The sequence below is a fragment of the Tachyglossus aculeatus genome, chromosome 22, assembly GCF_015852505.1.
Source record: "Tachyglossus aculeatus isolate mTacAcu1 chromosome 22, mTacAcu1.pri, whole genome shotgun sequence".
In the NCBI taxonomy this organism is placed as follows: Eukaryota; Metazoa; Chordata; class Mammalia; order Monotremata; family Tachyglossidae; genus Tachyglossus; species Tachyglossus aculeatus.
The window spans coordinates 25270383-25279108 of record NC_052087.1 but is presented as its reverse complement, the minus strand read 5'-3'; the positions used below and the strand labels follow the sequence as shown (position 1 = coordinate 25279108).

The 8726-nt window shown below is 43.9% G+C and overlaps 1 non-coding gene across 1 annotated transcript; it reads right to left on the bottom strand.

Moving 5' to 3' along the window:
- Positions 1–2744: 2744 nt before the first annotated feature.
- LOC119944398 lies at positions 2745–2882 on the bottom strand. Its single transcript, XR_005455880.1, has one exon. It is a non-coding gene; the product is annotated as a small nucleolar RNA SNORA7 (small nucleolar RNA).
- Positions 2883–8726: the final 5844 nt, after the last annotated feature.

The following is an 8726-nucleotide window of genomic DNA, read 5'->3' as shown; positions in this document are numbered from 1 at the left end:
TTTCCGGCAGATGCTTCTCCCCTGCAGTCATTACAAAAGGGTCTCAAAACTCCTAATGTCTTGTTTTTTTTCTCATTTCAAACACTGTTCTTCTAAAACAGGGAGCATTCATCTTACATCTTTCAAATCAATACCCAAGCAGTGAGATGATCTGCATACGAATTGCCCAGCAAATATATACCCCTGTCTGACTCTGCCAAAAAGATTAAAAATCATCTATGAAACAACAGCTCCCTGTAATCACATCCAACCAGGCTTCAACAATAACTCAGGCATATAAAAGCCTCTTGGTTTCAGATGTATTAAAAAATAGTTCTTTTTCATTTTCTGACTCTTTCTTGAATAGCAATTTTCCATTTTCTTGAAAGGTTTTTGCCTTATATGTGTGTGGGTTTTTATCTCTCCCTTTCCACTACCACAGAGCCTGAAACAGTGGGAAGTTATTGATTTGCACAAATATTTCTGTGAATCTAAGACCCCACAGGACTGGATACCTCTGTTACTTTGGGAAAGGGAAAGAGCATGAATTTGGGAGTCAGGGGATCTGTATTCTAATCCCTGCTCTGCCACTTATCTGCTGCATGACCTTGGGAAATCACTTAACTTCTCCGTGTCTCAGTTATCTCATCTGTAAAATAGGGGTTAGTACTGTGTGCCTCATGTGGGATGAGGACCATGTCCAACCTGACTAGTTTGTATTTGCCGCAATGCTTAGCAGTGGGCCTGGCACATAGCAAGCAGTTAACAAATGCAATTAAAAAGTATGACCAGTTCAAAGTGAATCGTATATTGGCCCAACAAATTCACAAAAATGCCCTGTGATGAACCTTTACCCAGCCCCCCCTTCATTTCCAACCCACCGTTGGTGACATTAATATCTGTCCTGTTTGGTTTTAGTTTAGTCCTGTTTCGAAGGAGGGGTCTGCTGAAGATGACCCCCCAAACCTCTCAAACATTCCCTGTGTCCACTCTTTTGACTGAAGGTTTTCTGTGAGTACTGGAAAGACCAATTCCTTTGAAATTTATCTCCTGGAAACTAGCTTATTGGTTGAATTTCTTGGCATTTTCTGGAGAAAACCGATGCTGGAGACAGGAGCTGATTAGTCTGTAGGAATTGATTACCAGGGCTTTACAAGTGGGAATGGATCTCCATTATATTCTCATATAATAATAATGGCATTTATTAAGCACGTACTATGTGCAAATCACTGTTCTAAGTGCTGTGGAGGTTACAAGGTGATCAGGTTGTCCCACAGGGGGCTCACAGTCTTAATCCCCAGTTTACAGATGAGGTAACTGAGGCAGAGAGAAGTTAAGTGACTTGCCCAAAGTCACACAGCTGACAATTGGCAGAGCAGGCATTTGAACCCATGACCTCTGACTCCAAAGCCCATGCTCTTTCCACCGAGACACGCTGCTTCCCTATATAACAGAAGTGTATAAACTGGTGTTTAGTTCTTTTCATTTGAAGCTGATGAAGAAACCATGGAACTCAGTTTCTAGACTCCTGATCTCTAACTAGGAAAGCCACCCTCTCTCTCTCTAGTCACCTGCCCCTGTTTAACATGCCAGCACCCAAGTTTGCCTTTGGAAAGAAGCAGTTTGTTGTAGTGTCCAGAATCAGTTTGAAATTGTGGCCCATACATAAAGTCCTCCCAAGGTTTCCCCCTTCTAGACTGTGATCCCGCTGTTGGGTAGGGACCGTCTCTATATGTTGCCAACTTGTACTTCCCAAGTGCTTAGTACAGTGCTCTGCACACAGTAAGCGCTCAATAAATATGATTGAATGAATGAAAGAATGACCGTCTCTATATTTGCCAACTTGTACTTCTCAAGCGCTTAGTACAGTGCTGTGCACACAGTAAGCGCTCAATAAATATGATTGAATGAATGAATGCTTAGAAACCCTCCTTTTTATCACTGTGGATTGAGATTTGCACCAGTGTGTTGAGTTAGATCTCCAAGGTCTTCTGCCCCACCCCCTGAAATGTTGAGTCCCTAAACTGTTGAAAAGGAGGAACGAATCCCAGACAAGAGGGCAGCCCCTCAGCTCCCACTGTGGGTGGATTCCTGGATTTGGCACTCAACCCACGTTCCTGGAGGCCTGAGGGGCAACAGGCAAAGCGATCAAATCCAATCAGGGTATGATAAAGGACTAATCTGTCAAGATATGGGCCCTCAAAAGTGGGACGTGGTGGAGGCAAGTAGGACCCATGATTAACCTCAGAGTAGTTCCTCTCTGACTCTGTTGAGTAAGATCTTAGCCTAGAATCACCCCCAATGTCCCTTTAACTCTCTTGCTTTAATCAGGCCCCTTTAATCCTTCCGAGTGCCAGTGTTGATCAAATCAAAATAGAAAGCAGCTGGCTCTGCTGCGGGCAATTGGCAAGAGGTTTCCTATGTTCATGTGGATAAAATACCTTCGGAGTTGGTGACCAGAAAGAACACAGCTTATGAAAACAATGCATCTTGTTTCAATTTAATGGCTGTTACCTCTGTTCAACGGTCTTGTTGTTTGTTGTTGTCCTACGCTTTCAAGTCGTATCCGACCCATAGCTATGCCATGGACATATCTCTCCCAAAACGCCGCACCTCTATCTGCAATCATTCTGGTAGTGGATCCAGAGAATTTTCTTGGTAAAAATATGGAAGCAGTTTATCATTGCCTCCTACCGCGCAGTAAACCTGAGTCTCTGTCCTTGACTCTCTCCCATGCTGCTGCTGCCCAGCACAGGTGAGTTTTGACTTGTAGCAGATTGCCTTCCGCTCGCTAGCCACTGTCCAAGCCAGGAATGGAATGGTTAGGCCTCTGTCTGACATGCCCTCCTGTAGTCGAGACTGGTAGAGTACTGGACACTCTTCAGGTGAGACCCTGAGAGGTGTAACGGTCTTGGGGGGTATTATATTGTCTCTCAAAATGTCAATGGGAAATGGAAAATTGAAGCACCATTAAAATTGGTGCCTCCATTCACACAGCGTGGTTCAATGGAAATAGCACGGGCTTGGGAGCCAGAGGTCATGGGTTCTAATCGTGGCTCTGCCACTTGCCAGCTGAGTGACTTTGAGCAAGTCACTTAAATTCTCTGGGTCTCAGTTACCTCATCTGTAAAATGGGGATTAAGACTGTGAGCCCCACGTTGGACAACCTGATCACCTTGTATCCCCCCCCCAGTGCTTAGAAGAGTGCTTTGCACATAGTAAGCGCTTAACAAATGCCATCATTATTATCATGAGAAGCAGCATGGCTCAGTGGAAAGAGTACAGACTTTGGAGTCAGAGGTCATGGGTTCAAGTTCTGGCTCTGCCAATTATGAGCGGTGTGACTTTGTGCAAGTCACCTAACTTCTCTGTGCCTGTTACCTTATCTGCCAAAATGGGGATTAAGACTGAGCCCCCTGTGGGACAACCTGGTCACCTTGTAACCTCCCCAGAAGTTAGAACAGTGCTTGCACATAGTAAGCACTTAATAAATGACATCATTAATCAATTAATTACAGGGTTAGAGAGGGACGGTGTGGGGGAAAGGACAATCAGAGCACTCGACTACTGGAGTATGTAACTATGCAGGTAGATGCCCCTTGGGCAAGGAACTCCTCTCCCTTTGCCTGCCCCACTTTGCTCTTTAGCAATCAATCAGTGGTAATAATTGAGTAATTATTGGTAATTACTATGTGCAGAGCACTCTACTAAGCACTTATCAGTTGGACTGAGTTTTCATATATTTCTCTTTGCTTTCTATCTGCCAGCAATACCTCTGCCCGTTCTGGGACTAGCATGTAACAGGGCGGGAGGTTCTTTGGGCTGGTGGGTTTTTGTATGGATGGCCCGTTCTGCCCCAGCCCCCGCCCAGCTCTATTTCTACATATGTAGAAGCTGCAAATATGTGATTTTTTTTTTTTTTGCAGCTGCTTAGTGAGTCTTTGAAAGCTGTTGAATGACTCATGCACGAATTATTTAGTTTACCAAATACCCATCTATTATTATTATTGTCATTATTGTATTAAGTGCTTACTATGTGTCAAATATTGTCTGTATTAAATGCTGGGGTAGATATACATGTTAATCAGGTTGAGACAGGGACTGTGTCCACAAGTGGTTTATAGTCTAAGTTGGAGGGAGGACAGGCATCGAATCCCCGCTTTTACAGATGAAAATACAACCGTGAAAAAACAGGATAGAAAGAAGATCGATTCTTTTGAAATATGGTGTTGGAGAAGGCTTTTGTGAATACCATGGACTGACTTCCCGAAAGACAAACAAATGGATTTTAGAGCAAATTAAAGCAGAGCGGTCTTTGGAAGGCCAAATGACTCAACTTAGATTAGCATATTTGGGACACACAATCAGGAGGACTTATTCTCTGGAGAAGACTCTAATGCTCAGAAAAGTCCAGGAAAAATGTGGAAGAGGCAGACCCACAGCTAGATGGATAGAGACCCTAACAGCGATAATGGAAGAACCATTAGAAAGGTTGCGGATTATGGCAGAGGACAGGACGTTCTGAGGAAATTATATCCATGGAGTCACTATGAATTGGAAACGACTCGACGACACTTAATAATAATAATGCAGTATGGCCTAGTGGAAAGAGAACAGTCCTGGGAGTCGGGACCTGGGTTCTAATCCTGACTCTGTCAGTTGCCTGCCATGTGACCTTCAGCTAGTTACTTAACATCTCTGTGCTTTAATTTCCTCATTTGTAAAATGGGGATTCAATGCTTTGTCTCCCTCCTACTTAGACTGTGAGCTTCATGTGGGGCAGGGACTGTATCTAACTTGTATCTACCCCAGCATTAGAGTATTGAGGAGCAGTATTGTGTAGTAGATAGAACAGAGACCTGAAAGTCAGAAAGTTGTGGGTTCTAAACCTGGCTCTGCCACTTGTCTGCTGTTTGACTTTGGGCAAGTTGTTTCACTTCTCTGTGCCTCATCTGTAAAATGGGGAATGGTATTGTGAGCCCCACATGGGACAGGGACTGTGTCCAACCCAATTTGCTTTTATCCACCACAGAGCTTAGTATAGTGCCTGACACAAAGTAGGCTTAATAAATACCACAATAGTTATTACTATTAGTGCTTACACATAGTAAGTGCTAAACAAATGCCATAATAATACAATTGTTTGGCACTCCAACATTTCCTCACAAAGTCTCACTGGTAGGCCAGCTAAACTGGATCCAAATATTCTCATATTCAATGATATTTTGATATCTATCTATCTATCTATCTATCTATCTATATATATATATATATATACTGACTTCTGTTAGCATAGTAGTGGACTAGCTAGAATTGATTGTTAGGCTGCATGGGGTCCCTGGGCTGTATGGTCCCTACCCATGGCCTAAACCAGGACCTCTTTTAAGCATTAAACTGCTAATTTAGTCTGGAGAATCTGTCGCGGTGGATCCGAGAGGCTATTTCCCAGAGCCCTAATCTATTCTAACATCTGCCTCCACCTGTAGACCATTAGTTCCTCCTGGGCAAGGATCACATCTACCAACTCTGTCGTACTTTCCCCAGCACTTAGTATAACACTCTATGCACACTGTAAGCAGACAATAAATACCATTGATCGATTCATTGATATAATATTGATACATCTTCTGCCTGGTGCTGTTCTGGGTGCTTCAGAAAAACTTGATCGAAGATCCTGGGGAACTCGAAGTTCTAATATCATATCTTCTCTGAAGAAAAAATGGGGATTCTCATCTATAAAATGGGGATTAAGATTGTGAGCCCCACGTGGGACAACCTGATCACCTTGTGTCCCCACAGTGCTTAGAAAAGTGCTTTGCACATAGTAAGCACTTAACAAATACTATCATTATTATTATCATTAAAAAATCTGAGGCATTGTTGTGGCAGCAGTGGAAAAAGCCTCAGCCTGAAAGTGGGACTGTCTCTCAGTCCTGCACAGATGTGCACTCCTCTTTCCTAATCAAACTAGATTGGAGCTCCAGTGATCCTCCATTCTGGGGTTAATCAGGCAAATTAATTCCAATCTGACTAATATCTAGGTCAAAAGGAGGTGATCAGAAGATCTGGGTCAACTTCTTTTTGTCCTGGAGAGGCTTTTGGCTTGTCCAGCTTTCCGCTTGTTGTCCTTTAGGGTATGTATTAAAATCTTGCCATTTTTACCCCCTGAGTCAGGTGCAATTTGTAGTCTTGTCTGAAGCCCCAGTAGCTCCTAAAGATGACTTCACAGATGGTGAATTGCAGTTGAAAGTAATGGGCCTATTCCGTCCAGCCCAGAGAGTATATTAGTGCCTGATAGCACATAACTGCAGGGCATTGTACATCATTCACACTACTACAAGGTCATTTGTAGACCGTTCTGTGCCCCTCTTTGTCTCCCCACTCCAGCCTTCCTCCCATCCTCTCTGCCTTAATCAGATATGAATTGCATTCATCTTGGGAGGCCAGGGTGGGTTGATTCAATGGCAAGCACATCTAACAGCCTCTGCTCCCACTTCTGGTGTAGATGTCTCTGCTCTAAGAAGGTAGACAGAGTCAGAATAGTCAAATACTTAGATGGAGTGCTAAGTGACATAGGAATTTAGGTGGGTAATTTCATAAGAAGGAATATGGCATGCAAGAATTAACTAATCTTTCCAATAAATGCTTTATCAGAGAGCTCTGTCCAGTTGTGTTCATCATACTTTTTTTAAAAAATGATATTTGTTAAATGCTTACTATGTGTTGAACACTGTTCTAATTGCTAGGGTAGGCACAAGTGAATTATTCATTCATTCATTTATTCAATTGTATTTATTGACCACTTACTGTGTACAGAGCACTGTACTAAGTGCTTGGAAAGTACAATTTGGCAACAGAGACAGTCCCTACCCAACAAAGGGCTCACAGTCTAGAAGGGGGAGACAGACAACAAAACAATACAAGCAGACAGGTGTCAATGCCATCAAAATAGATAAATAGAATTATAGATATACACACATCATTAATAAAATAGAGTAATAAATATGTACAAATATACTCAAATACTGTGGGGAGGGGAAGGACAGAGGGAGGGAGTCGGGGCGGTTGGCAGGGGAGGAGGAGCAGAAGAAACAAGGGGGGCTCAGTCTGGGAAGGCTTCCTGGAGGATGTGAGCTCTCAGTAGGGCTTTGAAGGGAGAAAGAGAGCTAGCTTGGCAGATGTGTGGAGGGAGGGCATTCCAGGCCAGGGAGAGGACGTGGGTTGGGGTCGACGGTGGGGCAGGCAACAGCGAGGCACAGTGAGTAGGTTAGTGGCAGAGGAGCAGAGTATGTGGGCTGGGCTGTAGAAGGAGAGAAGGGAAGTGAGATAGGAAGGGGCAAGGTGATGGAAAGCTTTGAAGCTAGTAGTGAGGAGTTTTTCCTTCATACAAAGGTTGATAGGCAACCACTGGAGATTTTTTTGAGGAGGGGGGGTGACATGCCCAGAGCGTTTTGTTGGACACAGTCCCTGTCCCATATGGGGCTCACGATTTAGGAGGGAGAACAGGAGAACTGAGACACAGAGAAGTTAAGTAACCTCCCCAAGTTCACACAGCAAGTATTTGGCAGAGCTGGGATTAGAACCCAAGTCCCCGAACTCCCAGATCTGTGCTCTTTCCACTAGGTCATGCTGCTGCTTCTTGATAAAAGAGATCGAGAAGCTGTGGGAAGGATTCTCAGGAGAGGGACAAAAGTGATTAATGGCTTGGAAACTAGGTCCTGTGAAGGAAAGCTAAAGAAGAAGGGGCATGTTCTCTTTCAGCATTGGTGTAGAAGAGCAATGAAGAGCTGCCTTCCCCAGCTAGAGGTGGGTTGGAAATGGCCACTGGGGCCCGTGTATCTACTTGGGCTTTGAGATCCATCAGGAGAGAGGTAGGATGTAAATGAGATGACAACATGATGATGTTGTTGCTTTTAGCATGTTGTCAACTGTTCACGGAATTGTGAAATTTTTCTGGCATCCGAAAGCTTGGGTAACATTGATCCTGATCAAGCAGAGTTAGAGTTCAAGGGGTTCTCCCTTTAGCTGTTATCCAGTGGGAGGGATAGCATATAAAGTCATCACTAATTAATGAGATCTGATCAAAGGAGGGAGATGGGGCCTTTCCTTCATGCAGTATGCGGGATCTTTCAACATCCAGTTAATGCAACTCAAAAGCCCTCCTGCTGGGAATGAGGTATGAATCTTTTAGGAACCCAAGGAGTTCTGCTCTTCACTGGGTCTTGGGGCTGCCTCCCTGTATTGGAAGCTCTGGAGGCCTCCAGGCAACCCCAGCTCCAAGCCACCAGAAATTGAGAGACATTTAAACAGTAGCTAGGTCTGAAAAGAACTTGCGTCCCGATGTTTCCTGTCAGCTCTGGAGGGCCAATCAGGTAATAATGCAAAACTTTCTCTGTCTGCAGAGAGAGGTCGTTATCTTGCTCGATTATTTTTTTTTTTTCTGGATCAGCTTCATTTAAGGCAAATTTTGGACAAATTAATTTTGTTTGGCTCTGTGGCCTTTGCTGGAGTTGTAGTGAGTGGGAAAAAGAAAATCTCGGGTCTTGGAGCAAACCAATGATTTCAGATCTCAGGAGTTCATTTTAGTTCATCCCAAGTTTTGAATTTTACAATTATATTTCAGCAGTGATCCCACAGTCCACGCCTACAGGGTCACACTCTCCTGTGGAAGATGATTTGTGATGCTGTCTCTCTCTTGGGCTGGGGCACAGAGAATGGAGGACAAGGATCAACCCGGGGGACGGAGA